The sequence below is a fragment of the Lonchura striata genome, chromosome 3 (assembly GCF_046129695.1).
Source record: "Lonchura striata isolate bLonStr1 chromosome 3, bLonStr1.mat, whole genome shotgun sequence".
NCBI lineage: Eukaryota > Metazoa > Chordata > Aves > Passeriformes > Estrildidae > Lonchura > Lonchura striata.
This window is the reverse complement of record NC_134605.1, coordinates 29,708,037-29,726,602: the sequence shown is the minus strand read 5'-3', so window position 1 is coordinate 29,726,602 and position 18,566 is coordinate 29,708,037. Positions and strand designations below refer to the sequence as shown.

At 47.0% G+C, this 18,566-nt stretch overlaps 1 protein-coding gene across 2 annotated transcripts in view; it reads right to left on the bottom strand.

The window, feature by feature from the left end:
• MDGA1 (MAM domain containing glycosylphosphatidylinositol anchor 1) overlaps positions 1-18,566 on the bottom strand; it is a 188,689-nt gene that overhangs the window by 74,844 nt on the left and 95,279 nt on the right. The gene's annotated exons all lie outside the window — the stretch shown is intronic.

The following is an 18,566-nucleotide window of genomic DNA, read 5'->3' as shown; positions in this document are numbered from 1 at the left end:
TTCTATGGCAGCAGGGAAGTTTCAAGAAAACAATAGGGAAAATATCGTTACCAAAATCACCACAACTAAAAATGATGAATTACATGTCAGTGAAACTTCCCTGCCATGGTCATGCTTGCTTGGCTGGGAAAGAGTAAGAACGAGGATTGCATTGTGAAGATACAATTTTCCTGCCTGTCACTGTGCAGTGCCTGGATCCTTGTGGCAGGATATGTTACTGGGGATGCTGGTGCTGGCAAAAAGACCATTGACAGGACTTTAGATGGTCCAGTGTTAACTAAGCTTTCCCTTGCCTCTGATACATCCTCTGGGCTGACGTTTTCATTGCAAAGGCAGTCCTCCTGCCAGGCAGTCTCAGTGTCCATCATTAACTCTGAAGTTATAGGATTACTGGAACTGGGATGCATGGAGGAAGGTTTACAGTAAATCTGTGGGGCAAGAAGATGGAGTGAGGGCACAGCAGAAGCGAAGGCCACTATCAAAGCAGGACAGGGGCAATGCTGATGTGGTGCTGAGTAAAAACATGTACAAGTAATCTCTCCTCTGCCTATCTCCAGCTCTCATGTATGTTTAACTCTTAAGTTCAAACTCAGAAGCAATGGCTGCCACTGTAGAACTTTCTGTGCCAAAGCCCCATTAATTTCCAACACAGTCAGGACCCACTGACCCACCTCTTTGATCTGCCCATAATTTGGATGCTGGTCCCAAATGAAGGGGCAGGGACAGGTCCTTGGGAACCTGTGGTTGCATGTGGTTCTCACAGTGAAAAAAAATTCTGCACCTGCCTTACAGATTGCACCTAAAGGAGACCTTGTACCTGCACACATCAGGGTGTAAGTTGCTTGAGGAGCTACTTGCTGCATTCCCCTGGAAAGATGGAGCAGAGAGCTGGGAGCTGTACTGGTGCCTTCCCCCAGCTTGATGCTGCCCTATAAGGCATCTGGGAGCAGTCCTAGTGGGCAGGAGCAGGGCAGTGGTTCCCAGAGGCATCTGGATGCTGCCAGGATTGTTTCATATCAACAGCTCCCTACCTGCACACATGCCAGCTGGGTTCTCACCCAGCTGGCATTCCTACTGCTCAGCCCTCCCATCTGCCAGCCCTCCACACCATTGCTCTGGCCAAGGAGAGGCACAGCTGGCTCCCAGGGGCAAGGACTTAAGCTAGGCTCATTAGCACCCGACCCCCAATTATCTGGGAGAAGAGGAGCAGTCAGAAGCCAGAAGCAGAAGGCTGGAGTGGTACAGCCCCTAACTGGGACCTCTTGAGGAGCAGAGTGTGACTGGGAGGGCTGGCAGCAGCCCCTTCCCAGAGGCTGCCATTTGCTGGGGTGTTAGGAAGGCAGCCAGCAAACAGGAGGAGGTCAGGAGCCATTTCCCTTGTCTAGACATAACCTTTAGAAGAGAAGCAAAATGGAGAGTCAGAGAGAAGCTTGAGGGTGAGATTCAGACAGTGCAAATTCCACCTCAGCTGGGAGTTAGGTGGAATTTGGGTATCTAAAGCTTCTGGGAACAAGGTCAAATCACATACTCTCCCACATCATCTAATCCAGGACAAAATGAGAAATCACCCTCCAGTCTGGACTACAAAGCTCTGGATCCTCTAGTTGAGTCTATCCTCAGGGACTTATGTAACCAAATAAATAACTGGCTGCCACCCAGGTTTGGCTGCAAAACATAAATAATTAAAGGCACATATGCTTCCTATGGATTGCAACCTCGCTGCTTTCTAGAAGAGACCTGGATCACTGGGTAATGGGAAAGGCACAGTCAAGGCTCAGCATGTATCTGCTCCTGGTGCTCAGAGGTAAAGTTTTAAGAGGTCTTTTCCCTTTACCAAATATTTTGTAGCCATATCTTCTCCCAACCTATGTCCCGTCTCTATCCAATATGCAACTTGGACTGACACGGAAACTGGCTGCCAGCAAGACTGCCCTCTGCACATCTTTACTACAGTCTCTACAGTCCTGGCATCACAACAGAACTGGCTCTGGATGTCTTTGGAAAGACTGGCTTCTCTGTGAAAAGCAGCATGAGCCTTGAGCTAGCTGCAGCTGTCAGTAGAAAGAGCCAGGTGTGCTGCCAGCACAGTTTAAAGGGCATGAAATTAGTGCAAGGAAGAAAAGGGGGCAGCTCCAGCCAGCTGCTTGCTGTGTGCATGTGGAGCAGGTGCTGGCTTGCAGTCACTAGCACTGGTCAGCAGACAGAGACACAAAGGCCAAAGTCTGCCTCTGCATCCCTCTCCTTTAAAAAGCTTTGTGTCCCTGATTGCCAGCAGCATGTCTGTGCACAGTTGCATGCACCAGTCTAGTAGGAGCCCATTTTTCAGTCCACTTCAATTGCCAGCTGTTTTCCTTTCTCCTGCTCCATGTGTTCTCATGTTATCCTGGTAGCTTCATCCTTCCACCCCCTTCTCAGCATCTCTCCTCCGGATCACACTGACCCCATGTTCCAGTTTAATATTGCTGCAGTGCAGTTAATAAAGCAGATGCTGGCACAGAGGACAGGCAAACACCGGCCACCTTATTAGAGCTGCTGAAGCCTCAGTGGAGGAGCTCATGCTACAAGTTCATTCATCACCAGGCTCAGGAACCTGGCTCAGGGACCAGAACAAGAGCACTACACAAAACCTCTGCCTTTACCTCCTTCCATTCCAAATAATCTGAGGAAGGGGATGGGAAAGGAAAAAACCCAAACAAATCCACAGTTCCTATCAGCTGGCTGTGAATATTATACAGGCTGCAGAGGTGAGAGTGTTCTTGTAGAATAGGTTTTCTAGAAACATCTTACAAAGGGCAAAGTCAGCCCCATGTTTTTTGTGTGCATTCACATGCATGTGTATGCAACCTGCCCTTTTCCCTGTCTCTGTCCCTGTCCTTGTCCCTGTCACTGTAAGCAGTATTAGCAATCAGAGGAGAACTCACTCACATCCACTCACCCACCAAATCTCTGGGAGCTGCAAACCAGGGCTGCCCTTCCTCATTCCTCACCATCACCTACCCTGTTTGTGGGCACTGTCTGCCCTTTCCCTGTCATGTCATTTGAGCCAGCTTGTGATGCTTGCAGAGTGCTTGTGCCACTGTAGCCAGCCGAGCTGGCCCATGGACCAGGAACACACACCAAGTGTCTCAGAGACAAAAGCAGAATGCCACAGTACCCCTGCCTCAGCTGGGGCATTGTCATAGCAGAGAGCCCAAGGTAGGACTCTGCCACACCTACATTTTCTATTTATATAGGCTATTAAAGGAGAAAAACAGGATGATGTTTTCAGACTCAGTGATGTTTATGCCAGATATGTACCAGCTAGAAGCCTTAATGAAGCTGAAGGATATTAATAAACACATCTGTCAAGAATTACTGTTGTGGTTCTTCTCTACACCACCAGCCTTCCTGTGCTGAGACTGGTGTGGCTTGTGAAGCCATGTACGTGGTCACACAACTGCATATTAATGCTTGTTTGAAAGAAGAAATTAGAAAAAAACTGTTTCATCGCCAAGCCCCAAGGTATTTCTAACAAACAAAAGCTAGAAAAATGAACATTAAATCATGTAGATCACCCAGCAAGCTGATGGGAGCAAAGGAACTGTTTTGCAGGCATCCAGCTTCCCAGCATTACAATTCACTCCTGATTCTTTCTCTTTAATTGTCACACTTCTTCAGCAATTTCTCAACTCAGGGCACAAGCACTAGCTTTGCTTCCCAACATCTCCACTCAAATCCTTTCCACTCATGCTCATTCTTTCACTCTTTTTTCTCAGCCTCATTCAAATCCCCCTGGCTGTTCTTTCCTGCAGCACAAAAGAGACAGGGATGGCTGCCTACATTCCCACTCCGACCTCACTAACTGTGGATATGGGCTGTGAGGACAGCTCCCAGCTCCACCTTCAGCCTGTCCATCCTCTCTGAAGGCAGAGAAGGCAGCAGATAAAGGCAGGCTGATGTGGTACAGAAGCCTTGCAAGCAGGCTCCATCGCTCTGGCAGGCTCTTCCTTGCTCCCTGTGCAGCTCTGCACACCAGACAAATGCTGTCTCTGGCATCTGTGCAGGTGGGGTGTCCTAAGCTCCTCCAACCTCCCCCTCCTCTCTCATCTGTGAGTGTCAGGACTCTCTGGAGAGCAGACAACTACTGGACTACGTGCTGTGGAGAGCTTGGTGGTGCAGGAAGCACAGGTGTCTCAAAAAGGTCTGAAAGGAAGCATGGGGCAATAATCTGGACAAAATAATCTTCAACTGCCTGTGCAGCTGGTGGGCTGCATTCTTCAAGCAACCAGCAGTCAAGGTGGTCTTCAAAGCTTACTGCCAAGCTGCCCAGTTTCTCAGCACGTGTAGACATCCCTGTTTAGCAAGGGGTCAGGAGAAGGTGAGAATAGCAGAAGGGCACTTCTGACAGGCAATACCACTCAGGGTGTGACAGAGCCTCCCATTTGAACCATTTCAGCCTGTTTGCATAGAGTCTTGGTTTCATTACATAGCTTTGTCCCAGAGGGCTGCAAACACCATCTCTTACCAGATTTCCCCAGTGGCTTCCACTATGATGACCTCATCCAAAATAAGTCCAGCTAAGATATAACTGCTCCCTTCCTAAGGGAGTGTTTCTTAGAAAAAGCAGAAACAATCACACCACTGGCCTCACCATGATGGAACTGGCTGTGTCTATGGCCTTAAACTGGTGACAGCCAGGAAAGATATTCCCAAGGTACTGGAGGGGGCTGAGCTTGTTTATGGCACCGGTAACAGCTCCTGGGATGAACATGGGGGTCTGCAATGCCAAACCTCCTGCTACTTCATCAGACATTCCCTGTTCTCAATTCTTGCCCCAACTGTGCCTCCAAAGCCACAGGATATGTGGCAGAGAGACAACCTCAAAGAGTTTAGAAGCCATGGACTTCTTAAAGTTAAAAAAAAAAAGAACTTTTATTACTGAATTTATGTGTGTTGGAGTTTATAGTACCAGAGATTGAAAAAAAATTATCCAGTTCTCCATTTCTGGAGAATGACAGCTCAGCATATAAGTTCCACAGGTAAGAAGGAATTTCTTGGGAAAGAGGAATGAAACATGTTCAGAAACAGGGTCAGGAAAGAGGTGGGGATAGGAAATTTTAGGGAACTCTCTTGAATATGAGGCTCCAATATGTTCCATACTGCTGGAAGAATATGCCATAAATCTGGCCCTTTGTCGTGGTTTGACACGGAAAGATAATTTTTTCCGGAAGGAAGGGGTCAATTTAGATATTGACCAATTGAAAGTAGACACGCCTCTGAGAACACAGAGGGGTTGAAAGCAGAATTCCCAGAGGAACTCGCTCTCTTTGGTTCCGGTCAGCGTGCAGTGCAGACCTTCCCCCGCCCAGCCACGAGCTGGGTGGGGGAGGGGAAGCCCATGGCCTGAGAAAGGTAGGCCGAAAGCCCCAAGGGTGGTGAAAGGACTGGAACCGGGCTGGCCCCTGCAGATGGAAGGGTGGAAGAAATCTGGGATGTCTCCATTTCCCCCCCCAGAGTTCCTCTCCCGAGAGGGAGAGAGAAAGCCGCAAGGAAGGAGGAGCGGGGGGAGCTGCTGCAAGGTGCCCAGTTGTGTGGGAGTTGCTGGATGTCCGGGCATCGAGCCATCCTGGGAGTTCGGACTTTTAACCCTTTCTTGAGAAAATGAAAGCTTTGTGAATTTTCCTTTCCCCTCCTCGGTTTGAAAGAGAGGAAGAGGGACACCTTGGACCCTGGGATGGGATGTTGGAAGGAGGAATTCTGGATGGGAGGGGGACAAGGAGTGGCTTTTGGCTGGACTTTTCCGTGTTAGCCACAACCTGAACCAAATCTTCTCCGTCAAGAGGGACTGTATTTTAGGAAGATGCCAGTGAGTCAAGAGACCTGCTTCAGCTGAGAAAAAGACAAAAGTGGAGTGAACAGAGAAAAGGTTAGGGGGTTTGTGGTGGCGCCCCCTTGCCCTGGAAAAGAAAGAGAAGAGAAGAAGATCTCTGTTCTTGAGCCCTCGGCCCCAGGGGAAAATGGGGGGGACTGTGGTCCCAAACAATGAAAAACTGAACTGTTGTTTTCTCCCCTCTTGGCAAGGCATCCTTGAAAGGAAAAATCCTAAAGGCAGTGACCATCCATGCATTGGTGGTGAGAGCACTGTGCATGGAAAGGAGAAGGGTCACCATGGCAAACTTTTTTCTCCGGGCGGTGCCATGTGTGACATGGAAACACAGAATGAGGAGCTGTGTTTCTTGGGGGGGTCTGTGGCACAGGAGAGACTCTGTTCCCTCGATGGACTGAGTATCGATTGCTTGGAGGGTGGAAACCTGATTGGGGTCCAGATTGTGTCTCACTGTGGTTTGTTGGAGTTGGGTGGTGGGGGGAGGAATGTTTTGCAAGGTTTTCATTTAATCTTTGTGTGGTTTTTTTCCCCCCTTCTTTAGTTTTCTCTTTTCTTTAGTAGTAGTAGTTTAATAAAGTTTTTTTCCTGTTATTAAGCTTGCGCCTGCTTTGCTCTATTCTAAGTTCCACTTCACAGCATTCAAGGTAAGGATCACATTTTCATAGAGGCACTGGCATTGTGCCAGTGTCAAACCATGACATTTGGTTCCCTGACCGGGAAAAGATAAGATAAGATCAGATAAGATAAGATAAGATAAGATGGTGATAAGGTGAATGTTGTGAAATGGGATCAGGAGGAATAAGAGCAAAGCATGTGTTGGGTTTTGAGATGAATTGGGGTGGAGATTTAGTGTAAGTTTCTGTTTTATGTAGAATGTGTTGAATGTAATTTTGATAATGATTTTTTTGTAGTCTGTGTTCTCAGAGGCGAAGGGTGGAATGTCGTGGTTTGACACGGAAAGATAATTTTTTCCGGAAGGAAGGGGTCAATTTAGATATTGACCAATTGAAAGTAGACACGCCTCTGAGAACACAGAGGGGTTGAAAGCAGAATTCCCAGAGGAACTCGCTCTCTTTGGTTCCGGTCAGCGTGCAGTGCAGACCTTCCCCCGCCCAGCCACGAGCTGGGTGGGGGAGGGGAAGCCCATGGCCTGAGAAAGGTAGGCCGAAAGCCCCAAGGGTGGTGAAAGGACTGGAACCGGGCTGGCCCCTGCAGATGGAAGGGTGGAAGAAATCTGGGATGTCTCCATTTCCCCCCCCAGAGTTCCTCTCCCGAGAGGGAGAGAGAAAGCCGCAAGGAAGGAGGAGCGGGGGGAGCTGTTGCAAGGTGCCCAGTTGTGTGGGAGTTGCTGGATGTCTGGGCATCGAGCCATCCTGGGAGTTCGGACTTTTAACCCTTTCTTGAGAAAATGAAAGCTTTGTGAATTTTCCTTTCCCCTCCTCGGTTTGAAAGAGAGGAAGAGGGACACCTTGGACCCTGGGATGGGATGTTGGAAGGAGGAATTCTGGATGGGAGGGGGACAAGGAGTGGCTTTTGGCTGGACTTTTCCGTGTTAGCCACAACCTGAACCAAATCTTCTCCGTCAAGAGGGACTGTATTTTAGGAAGATGCCAGTGAGTCAAGAGACCTGCTTCAGCTGAGAAAAAGACAAAAGTGGAGTGAACAGAGAAAAGGTTAGGGGGTTTGTGGTGGCGCCCCCTTGCCCTGGAAAAGAAAGAGAAGAGAAGAAGATCTCTGTTCTTGAGCCCTCGGCCCCAGGGGAAAATGGGGGGGACTGTGGTCCCAAACAATGAAAAACTGAACTGTTGTTTTCTCCCCTCTTGGCAAGGCATCCTTGAAAGGAAAAATCCTAAAGGCAGTGACCATCCATGCATTGGTGGTGAGAGCACTGTGCATGGAAAGGAGAAGGGTCACCATGGCAAACTTTTTTCTCCGGGCGGTGCCATGTGTGACATGGAAACACAGAATGAGGAGCTGTGTTTCTTGGGGGGGTCTGTGGCACAGGAGAGACTCTGTTCCCTCGATGGACTGAGTATCGATTGCTTGGAGGGTGGAAACCTGATTGGGGTCCAGATTGTGTCTCACTGTGGTTTGTTGGAGTTGGGTGGTGGGGGGAGGAATGTTTTGCAAGGTTTTCATTTAATCTTTGTGTGGTTTTTTTCCCCCCTTCTTTAGTTTTCTCTTTTCTTTAGTAGTAGTAGTTTAATAAAGTTTTTTTCCTGTTATTAAGCTTGCGCCTGCTTTGCTCTATTCTAAGTTCCACTTCACAGCATTCAAGGTAAAGATCACATTTTCATAGAGGCACTGGCATTGTGCCAGTGTCAAACCATGACACCCTTCCTTTCCCCTTTTTCCTATTCACTCTGACACACAGCAGTGGATTGAGACTGTGATCCTTGATGTCACCTTGGCACCACAGAGCAGAGCAGAGCAGAGGAAGATGTCTTTGACATTCCTTTTGAACACCATGAATTGTATGCTTGATCTCTCTATTTTGGCAGAGGGATAAACCCCCTTTGCTCCCAGAGTTCAGAGAAGGGCAAAACTTGGCTACAATCTAGGACACAGCAGGGGACGTACACTCCTGGCTGACAGGGTCCAGTCCCCTGTCACCAGAGGGGCTACCTCTGCTTATTAATTATGTATGTATCCCATCTTATCTTAAAAGTCTTCCTTTTAGGCCTGCTCCTCCCCTGGACATCTGTTCCAGAGCCTGACTTCCTTAATGTTCTCATTTCTAGACTAAATTTATTCACATGCAGCTTGCACCCAGTTATCTTGTGCCAGTAGTGTCCTTTAGCTTCAGTGGCTCTTTTCCCTCCCTGCTGTTTGACCCCCTGATGATTTACAGACAGGAATCTCATCACCTCTCAGCCTTTGCTTTGCTGGGCTGAGTGGGCTGAGCACTCTGTGACTGCTCTTGTAACACAGTCTCTCACTTTCCAGGATTGACTCTACAATGTTTTTCTGCATGATGATCTCACTTGCTGGAATTCGGTGCCCTGGCCTGCATATAGGATGCATCATCTAGGAGTACATTTGCCCTTTCTCATGCCTGCATCTTTTCAGCAGCTCCTTGAAGTCAACTCACTTGCTCACTGCATTCATCTTCCAAAGATGAGCTCCCAGCCTGCAGCACCTGCCTTTGAACTACTGCATTTCATCCCACCAGAACCACTCTCAAATAATTTTCTGTCTTTCAGATCTTGCTTCCAATCCTTCCTAATCCTTCACCAAAGTGGCTTTGTCTCCCAGCCTGGTGTCAGCTGCACAAAATTTCAGGAGCACAATCCTAATAGGGGATTCTGAACTCTGGCTCATATCAGCTGCAGAGAAGATGCCTGCCTACTCTGGAAAAACTATTTGGGTAAATTTTGGGTAGTGAAGAAATTGGTTTGGATATGAAGATAGTCATTGTGATGCTTCTTTATAATCTCTCATCAAACTTTCTCTGCCTTTCACATTAAATTTTCTTTGGTTAGTACTTAGTCACCATCTTGGATGGAAATTATGTCAAGCATTAACCTCATCAATTAAAGGGTAAGGTAAGTTTAAAGTTGGATTTATTTCATTTTTCTTGCTTGATAACCATTACTTCTAATGGGTTTCCAGAACAAATAATCACATTGCAAGCACAAAGCTGGCATTTCCCAGACAAGCACATTGGTGAACTGAAATTCATACCTATGTTTTTGATCAGGCAAGCACACAGGCTAAAATCCTGGGATTAAGCAAGGATGGATGCCCAAACAAAATCCATTATTCAGTCTGAATGAGGAGTCCTGGAAGCTTTTTGTACTGAACTGTCCTTTGTCAGGAGGCCCAGTTTGTCGGCTGATATATTCCCAACTCCCAGAGAGAGAAGCAACTGCAACCTTCAGTGGCTTCTGAGGACAGCTGGAGCCATCAAGGCTGGGAGTCAGTCTCTCTCTCTTCCTCCTGCACAGGCAATCAGCTGCCCATCCTCATTAGATGCCAAGAGCAGCAGTTTATGGCTTCCTAGAGAAGCCAAATTGGTGCTGTCATGAATTACTGTAAGTGCTTGTTCGACACTTTTCAATAATGTCTTTCATTAGGATCTGATCAGAAAGCAATATGTATTTTATTAACATATGTTCCCTGGTCTAAGGAAGAACAGACCTAGCCTTGACTCTGTCAGAGAGGCAGTCAAGCACAAGCCTTAACTGAGCCTCTCTTCTACTGCCTCACAGCCTTATTTTCAACCCTGAGGGCACATGCAGTCCTTCTGTTTCAGACTGGAAGCTCTCTACTCTTATTGCAAGTTCCTACCCTGTACTGACTCTTGACTGTGCACAGCAGAACCTGAAATCACCTCTCTGTCTATTGCATGGGCAGGAGCTGGGTAAGAGACAATATCTCTCATGTTCCTCCACATCTCCCTCTTGAAGAGAACAATAGTTCCAGATTATTTTGAGCCTCACATCTGAAAATCAGCATTGCTCAGTGCCTTACTGGATCCAGCTTTATACCCACCCCTACATTAGTAAGCACAGTCTTCTACCAATTTCCTTGCACTGGACACACTGGCTGCTTGCAGCCAGACCCATGCATGTGTCTATGCACTGTGCTGTCAACACTTCTGGCTCCAAGAAAAAAATGTAATCAGGCTCTGCACAGCCCAAATCTGCCCAGCTGCAGTTAGGTTGAGCTCTGAGCCACTTTGCCTATAATATGGGTGTAACTTCCAAGCAGGACATGCTCCATAAACAGGAGCTTCATTTCTTTGGTTCTCTTCACACCCTGGCAGAGCCCTCTGTTAGGGCACCTTCACCCTTGAAAACAACTAATAAAGGATGGGGCTGATGCTTCCTGGAGCAGGAATAGCTTTTTTTGTGATTCTAGACTTTCCAGTCTGGTACCTGTAATGAAGGTTTGTAGGTAAGTATCATTCATAAGTATTATTCTTTGTAGACAGCCTCTAGGCTGTCTATAAAGAAGAGGCAGAGGCAGCACAGGATATGCAGGAAGACCCATAAAGCCCTTCATATTGCTCCATGCTGCCCACTTCATTTCTGTATGATCCACAGCTAAACCATCCATCTAGTGCCTACTCCTTCCATCTCACAAAGTCTTATCTCTGATGTGTTCTAGGAAGTGAGAGCCAGGGGAAAAAAGGAACAAAAACATGAACAAAACTGAGATAAGGAAGCAGAAACTAAAGAAAGAAGAGGTAGAAATAGGAAGGGGTGTAGGAAAAGGCACAAAGGTCCACAAAGAAAAGATGGTGAAGCAGTAGGACTGACTACTGAAAATAACAGGTGAGCAGAGTAAACAGGGGGAAGCCACATCACAACCTATCAACAGGGACTTTGAGAAAGACTCAGTAATAGGATGTATCCCTTGAACCACCAAAGGAGTGTGGATAAGAGACGCACAAAAAGGACTGACTTTGATACCTGGCAAGCATTTTTCATTCTGTACTCAGCTTTGAAAATGCAAGCCAAGAGCCTGCTAGATATGAACAAGCACAGTGGAAACAACATCTGTGTCCTGCAAAGCTGCTATGAGGGGTCTATTGGTTTGGGGAATCTGATTATATCTTCTCTCACATTTTTCTTGCCCAAAATGAACACTGAACAGTGGCGTTAGCAGCTAGAAAGACATGAGATGTTCCTTCTAGGTGTGTTTTAAGATCCTATGGGCCTTTCCGACAAGATTATTTGAATTGCTTTTCTCAGTCACTGTAACTGTTCTGAACACAGATAAGACTGGGACATGTGCTGGAAATATTCCCTTGTAGTAGGAAAGCTAAACAATATCCTGCTTTCCCCTCTTGCCCAGTTAAGTACTTGAATGGCATTAGGAGCAGTCCTTTCAAAAGTTAATATTAAGACAAAATCTCTCTCATGCACCTTGTAACACTGTCAGCTACCCTGTTTTGGGCAGGTTACCTTACACTTTGGATCTGGCTGAGACAGAGGGAATTTTCCCAATAGAAGCCCTCACAATGCTGTGCTTTATGTGGATAGCTAGTATGAACTTGATAACACAACAGTGTTTTGGCTACACAGCACCAGTGCTGTGTTTTCCCTACAGCACCAGTGCTATCTCTCCAACACTCTCCCCTCTCCAGTAGGCTGGGGTTGGGAAGATCTTGGGAGGGGACGTCATATCCAGGACTGCTGATTCAAATTGACCAAAGGGATATGAAAGTACGACTGTGACATTTGTCTTCCAGAGCAACTGCTACATGTACTGAAGACCTGCTTCCCAAAAAGTGACTGGACATTGTTTGCTGATGGGAAGTAGAGAATAAATTGTTTTCCTTTGCTTCTGCACATGGCCTTAGATATTGGTTATTAAACTGACTTTATCTTGACTCATGTGGTTTTTTCAATCTTATTTTCTCTCCCCCTGTCCTGCTGAGGAGGGGAGAATGACAGAGCAGTTTGGTGGGCAACTGGCATCCAGCCAAGGTCAAACAACTACACTTTACTTACTTTCAATAATCACAGAAGAGAAATGATACCTTAAGACTGAAGCACAATTAATCTGCCACTGTTCATATTACTAATTTTCCCAACTAACTGATTACAAATGACCTGTGGACTAGGGAAAACCAGTTCAGGAAAACCATGTATCATACTGAAGAACAATTTGTGAATGCAAAAAGACAGAATTAATCAAACTAATTCAGTAGTTCATTTGCTAAGATCTCATGGGCAAAGGGAAGAAGTCCCAATTGTGGCATTGGAAACTGTTAGACTACCAAAGGGGGAAACTTTATCCCATGGCTACCAGTCATTCCCACTGAAATTACACCTGATCCACCAGTGCTGGTCAGGCCTGTGCCAAGCTGTCCTGGCCACCCTTGTAGAAAACACTCTGATCCTCTGGCTGACAGAGCCAACAGCAGCAATGGCCAGCCAGACAACTCCACCTGCAGTGAGTAATGGCCAGGGAAAAACTCCCTTCCTTTGTGCTGGTGGAGGCTCTGCTGTTGTTGACTTAGCCAACACAGAGTACAAACGTGAAACGTGGAAAAAGCTCTTTGTTTCCACCCCCACTAAACATTCAGCTATCCTGGGATCTTCCCTTATAACAGAGGTAGAGAAGGCCTTGTTCTAGCAGCATCTTCTGTGACAGATTGCTAGGGACAAAAAGAGAGATGGCTCAATGTGCTATCATCTACAATGACTGATGGTGTGTGCCATTTCCAAACAGCAGAGAGCACAGCTGAGGTAAGATCCTGCTGTCTTCACTCCCACACACCTGTGGCAAAGTCACTGCTTCATTTCCAGGTCCTGCACAGCAATCTTATTAAGCTTCAAGGACTGCTTGTCCACCATTTGTTATTGATCAGCCATCTCTCCTTCCACTGGCATGTGGCTGACACTCAGTCCCAAACCCCTCCTCCTCTGCAGCCTAGAAAGGCAGTGCCTCCTCTCCCCTTTCTTAATTTCCTTGTCTTTCCATCATGATGGCTGTTCAAACCATCCACCAAGCACACTTCTCACTGGCACTGGCTTATTTCTGCATCCTTTTACACCTCTTCCTAAGGGACGAATCCTGCCCAGCATCATGTAGGCCACTAACACAACTGAATGCAATGTCTTGAGAGCACAGATATAATCTGCCTATTCTCACTGCCTGAACAAAAGTTGAAATAAAAAAAAACAAAACAGCATCAGTAGGGAGATAGGATAGTTAGAGCTAAAAAAACCCAACCTTTTTCCACTACAGAGTATGGTTCTGAAGGTAGATGGAATTGTGTTGATTTGACATCCCATATGACAGCAGCCTGTGATCAAACATCAAACTGGCAGACAAGGTAGACAAAAAAAGAAGAGAGGACTAGAAAAGCTTTCTGACAGATGTGACTTATAAGCCATCCTGTAACAGAAGGTCTGCTTTGAGATTCAGTGCTGGGCAAACACTGTGAAGCCAAGTGACTGGAGTCCCCAGTCCTAAGACCAGTGAGAGAGGACCAGCAGAGACTGTATCAAGTGCAATGATGAACAGTAAAGGGGTGTGGTTTGTCACACCCCATGAGTATTTCAGTCTGCACAGCATCTCACATGCAGACAAGGCCACCATGTGCTGCTTCAAAAAAAGCCACTCTCCCTTCCTGGTTGCAGCCAGCTGTGACTGTGATGCTCTAGGTAAAGGGACTCACACATCCCTGTTCCATGTGCCCTGTCTGTGTCCTGCCCTGGACACCGAACTGTCCAATTAAGCACCCTGTCAACTGGAGGATTTTTTTGTGGATGTGGCACCACATTCCCTTTTTCCAGGTGACACCAGGCCAGTGCATCACAGAGCACATTTTATCCAGAGCAGGATGGATACCTCCCTAGCTCACAAGCTGCAACTCTTCTTTAAGCTTTTCATTTTCTAGTAGGAAAACTAGCATAGCCCTGACAGCTTTTTAGCTAAGTCCTAAGTCAGATATCACCTCCTCAGCTCTTGCAGCATCCCCCAGCTGAAAACCTCACTGCAATACTACTGTAAGAATGCACAGGATGGGGCCAGTGGGCCACAGTGCACTATAGAGCCTTGGGATGAGGGCTGTGGACCCAACTTGGTCTGCAGCAGTTGCCATGGCAATGGCAGCATTGTGCTGTGGAACCAGCAAAATGTCAGAGCCTTTGTAAAGCGAGTTTGGCCACCCTGAACTCTGCCTTGTGCAGAGCTGCCTCCTCACCAAGCCTTGCTCCAAGGTACACCCCTTGCTCCAAGGTACAGCCCCCGGGCAATCCCCAGCTGCTCATTTTCCAATCTTTGCCTGAAGCCATGGTTGCATGTGCAGAAGAAAAGGAATTTTGTTCACCTCCCAGGATACGTGCCTGGGCTGCTGCAAGAGCCACCACTGCCCAAGTACATCCCCTTTCTGCAGTCACAGCATTTTCTAATCTGAGACCCAAAGGCATTCTCAAGCAAACACTCATGGGAAAGTGTGGGTGGGTGCACTGCTGGTTCATCCTTCCTTTTGTGCAGTACCACCCCTGCTCAGAGCTCAGCAAGGGAGAGACTTCCCTGCCCTCAGAGGGGTGGCCAGCTCTGGGAGCCGATGGAGCCTGCAGGCTTCAGTAGACAGACACTGCCAGCTCAGAGGCAGAAATGAAGTGATACAGACCCACTGTCCCTGGGCCTCGGCACAAAACCTCTCCTGCTGTGTTGGGATGGCCATCAGTGGAGTCAACCTTCCACTCTAATCACAGTCATTAAATTCCTGCCAACACCCCTGTCCTATGTCTGTCCCAACAGCTCTGTTATCTGTCACCTCCCCACATGGTATGCAGGCTCCCCACTGCTGCAGCTCTCATTAATGCTGCTCTGGCTGGCTGATGAAGCAAGTGGCAGACGGCTTCCAAGCCAAGATGAGTTTTGTAGACAGCAGGGAATGTTTATCCAACATGGAGAGGATGGAAGTACAAACAAAGAGAGACCATACAATCGGTCAGGCATTGCACAGGGCCAGTCTCATTAGACAGTCTCCGTGACAGGAATTAATCCCAAGTGACAACCCGGGAAGTTAATTTAGCAAATGAGTCTGGGGCCTGGCCCAGTGCAAATTTCAGGGATCTGTCTGGCATGTAGACTCAGCCTGCTCTGAGGAGGGGAAAGGCAGGAATATATTACGCTGGCCGAGTTCTGGCCTGAGCCTGTGTATGAGAAGGTACAGAGGAGAGAGCAGCCTCAGGTTGCCTTGAGGGGAACAATGAAGATTAAACTTTCCTACTGCACCAAAAGCTTCTCCTTCCTCTTTCTCTTGCAGCCTCAGGTCACAGATGGGTTCCAGCTCATTAAGTGCACAGTTATTCTGCCACTATCCCCCAAAACCATAACCACCGGCACAGCTTAGATCTTTCTTCCATGATGCAACCTGCTTGCAGTATTAGATGGCTTTTCATTTCTCTTTAATGTTAGAGCAGTGCCCTGGGACGGGTGTAAAATACACAGAGAGAAACAAGCAACTTAAAAGGCTTTTTATTTTTTAAGCAAAGATCTGGTTTGGGGAGGCTGCTTTGAATCTCCAAGCAATGAAAATCATTTTCAGTTTCGAATGCAGTACTTCAGAGCTTTTTCTACACTGCAAGAATACGTGGAAGAAAAAAATTTGACCAAACAAGGACCCCAAAAGCCTTGTGGCATCTGCCCACAACCAAACCACCCAAGGCTGTGACTTCATTGAGGTCACTGGCTAATGTGAAGTAAGGTAGTTGGCATTTGGATCCATTGTCTTGCAGCAAAAAAAGGAAAAACCCTCCAAAGATGTCAGGACAGATGGCTGCGAGTCCCCCACTGTTCTTTGTTGGACATGTTTTCCCCTCTGAATTGTCGCTCAGCAATGCCACTGCCTATGCCCACCTGAACGATGCCCTCCAGGAAATTACAGCCTCCTTGCCAAGACATAGAGTAGAGGCTTCACAAGAAGCTTGCTCTAAATTGGTATCATATGCACTTTCCTGGGTCAGTGACTCCAAGCTGTCAAGGTTGGTTTTAATCATAAGTTAATTCTTATTCTACTGGAACTAGTGTGTCTGTTGTGCCACTCAGCCTGCTCTGCAGCACTGGGAACAATCAGCTCTGATGGAAATGCCTCTGCCCATCTTGCTGGGAACCCCCACACATTGCTTAGGAAACCAAATTCCTCCAGACTGCTTGCAATGCCCCCAGTAATATCCTAGGAAGCTTCTGAACAGGAAGAATTGGAGGAGGCATGGTGCCAGCCAATTAATAAGAGGCACTCTGACTCTCACCCAGCCCCATTTTCAGCAGCTGCAGCAAGCAAATTTAATTCAAGAATTCCCAGGTGCCTTGAAAAGCATCCTGCTACTTGGGGATCTTCATATTACATATGCCAAGAGCTCCTTGAGCAAACCAGGGAGTGTGAAATGAAAACCTGCAAACTAAATTGCAACCACTGGGCATTCCAGGTGGTTACCTTTTAGATTCCAGCTTAGCAAGAGTTAATTCTCCTCTTTTCATCCCCTCTTCCCCCTGACAGCCCCTTACCTACCCAAGACTGCAAGCTACCACATTCACTCATCCTGAAGACCCCTGCCATGGCCACTGAGGCTGCAGAGCTCCCAGGACTGGGGGAGAAATTAAGCTGGCTGGCTGGGTAAGCTTTCCCCAGCTTGATGCTGGCAATAGACCAGTTGTGTCTGGCCATGTGTAAGGCCCGTTTCACCTAAGGAGAATATTCCACTTCAATCCAAGCTCTCTAGGAGGATTTTTGTGCCACCACAGCTAGTGCCTAGAAAGCCAGCATATCCAGGAGTGTGCACAGGCAAACAGCAGCTCCACACTCAGGCAGACAAATCCCCTTTCTTAAGAGCTCTCCAGTCAGTAACACTTTTAGGCTTTTGAGCTTTTCAGTTATATTCACTAAGGCCACTATGTTTTGCAGTCCAACAATGGAACAGAAGGATGCACAGCATAGTCCAGGGGCCCCAGCACAGAACAGAAGGTGCAATAAAGCAGCAGAATCTGCAGGACATGGGAGAGGGTGATGGAGCCAGGGAAGGAGAGAAAGGTCAGAAGGTGTCACAAGGCTGCTTGGAGCCAAGTGAGACATCACAGCGAAAATACTGGGAAGGCAGCACATGAACAGAGGGAAACAGCAGGCTGGATGTGAGAGGGGATGTGATCCTCTGGGACAAGGAAATGAAAAGGGCTCCATAAGACCTCAATATGGCTCATGGAGGTGGAGACCTCACCATGAAATGCAAGTGTTTTCATTGGACAAAAGCCAGGAGGAGGCAATACCATGAAAACCTTTTCCAATGTGTCTTAGTTTCAGCCGGGGCAGGGCTCATTTTTTACAGCAGCATCAAAACAAAGGGTTTCCTTCTTGTGCTTGACAGAAGTGGGAACAAAGCTTCCCTCTCTCCTCGTCTCTCTGCCTTTCCTTATTCAGTCCCAGGCCACCATGATGATGCCTGTAGCCATTTCTAAGAGCTTTCCCATACATATGACTGAGCTACAGCAGGGTCTCAGTATCATGCTCCTCTAAAACACAACACTCAATAGTCACAGCTATGTTGTGATGCTGCAAAACAGTAACAGCAGTAACCAATGGGTTATGAACCAAACTGGGTGTGTGTTTAAATTTGCATGGCACACAGGCCCCTCCATGTCATAACTTAAAGTAGAAAAGTGATTTTCCCTTTTCTTGATCCCTTTTAGTAGGAGCTCAATGAAGGATAGAACAAGATTACTTTTAGACACTGTACAAAAAGGAAAAAAACTCAATGTATTGGAGAAAGATAAAACCCACACATTTGTTCATTGAGTTGCAGTGCTGATAATAGCAAAACTTGGCTCAGAGGGAAGATCTACTCTGACAAACTGCCTTCATTATTAGAGGCTCCCCCAGGTCCTGTATTATTATTAAGTACTGACAATGTGCTCCATACGGTGTGAGTAACAAACAAAGGCTGTCCAACCCCAGAGAGCTCACAATCAAATGGAGACATAAAACTGGAACCTACTGTGCAGAACTAGAGGAAAGAGACACTTGAATCTTTTTAATTATTTTGTTTTCTATCTACAGTAAACAAAATTTTCCTTGAAAAATTCATTTGCTTCTCAGCCACCACTGAATGGCACGAACAACCAAGTTTATGTGTCCCCATTTTTCAAAAAATGTTGAATGCAGGTGCTTTGCTGGGCGTGGATGAAAGCACCTTGCAATCCTGCTAAGATAATGTGCTCTTTAAAAACATCAAAC